Here is a 1,069-nt window from a genome sequence, read left to right as displayed (position 1 = left end):
CCCCCCCCGCCCGCCGCCTCGGAGGCCGGGCGGCAACGCGATACCCGCGCCGGCTGGCCGGTGCGCGCGCATCCTGCCCCTTTTTCCCCCTGCCCCGAGGCTGTTCGTCCGCCCCTGTATTTTCCCTCCCCCTTCCCAGGCGGCAGCCGCTCCCACACCCAACCTCACACACGCGCGCGCGCGCGCGCGCGCGCGCACGCAAGCTTGCGAGAGACAGAGCGAGAGCGGGAGAGGGCGCCGCCTCGGGGGGCGGTTATTTTCTCGGTGCTCGCGCTTGTTTTTTTTTTTATGTCTTGTCACCCGAGGCCGGGGAAGACCACCACAATACAGTCCGCCGGGAGGGCAGGGCGCGGGGGCGCGTCCCCGCGCTCGAGGGTGGACTGGCACCTCCTCCGCCCCTGCCGGCCGGCGGTGGCGCGGGCGGCGCCTCTCCCCGAGCACGAGTGCACGCGCACGCGCACGCGCCGCGGGCGAGGCGAGGCGCGGCGGCATTTGCCTGCGGATCAGGCCCACCGGAAAGGCCCCCCCGCCCCCCCAGGGGGCGGGCGGGAGGAGACGGACGCACCACCGCGCCGGGCCGGGCCCGCCCTCTCGAGGGAGCGGGGCGGAAAATTCCCGACCGCCCTTCCCCGAGGCGGCCGGGGAGAATGGCGCGCGGCCCTCGCCAAGCGTTCACGGCGCGTACTTCGCTGCCGCCCCCCCCCCCCCCCCGCTGTCTCGATGATGGCAGGCCGGCGCCCCTCGCGGCTCGTCGGCCACCGACCGAGGAAAAAGGGGGCGGCGGCGGCAGGGAACGGTGTGCGTCCGCCCCTCGTCCGGAGCCCGCCCCTATGGTGGACGGAGGGGGGCTCTCATAAGAGGCCCCTAGCCGGCGTAGCCCCACCCCCGCCCCTCGGTCGGCGGCCGACAAGGGGCATGGTCGGTTTGCGCGTCCGTTTCGACGAACCGCGCCCCCCTTGTACCGGGCCCGGCCTCCCTCACACGGCGCCTGAGCGCGGTGTCGCGGCGTGCGGGCGCGACGCACGCCTGCGCCGTGGCCGGGCCGGCGGAAGACCACCTGCCCCCCCCC

At 75.8% G+C, this 1,069-nt stretch overlaps 1 protein-coding gene across 1 annotated transcript in view; it reads right to left on the bottom strand.

Annotated features, from left to right (window-relative positions):
- The window catches only part of H696_01458 (hypothetical protein), a 9,431-nt gene that overhangs the window by 2,330 nt on the left and 6,032 nt on the right, over positions 1-1,069 (bottom strand). The gene's annotated exons all lie outside the window — the stretch shown is intronic.

This window comes from Fonticula alba (genome assembly GCF_000388065.1).
Source record: "Fonticula alba strain ATCC 38817 unplaced genomic scaffold supercont2.2, whole genome shotgun sequence".
Taxonomy (NCBI): domain Eukaryota; order Rotosphaerida; family Fonticulaceae; genus Fonticula; species Fonticula alba.
Note: the sequence above shows the minus strand (reverse complement) of the source record. Positions and strands in the feature narration are given on the sequence as shown.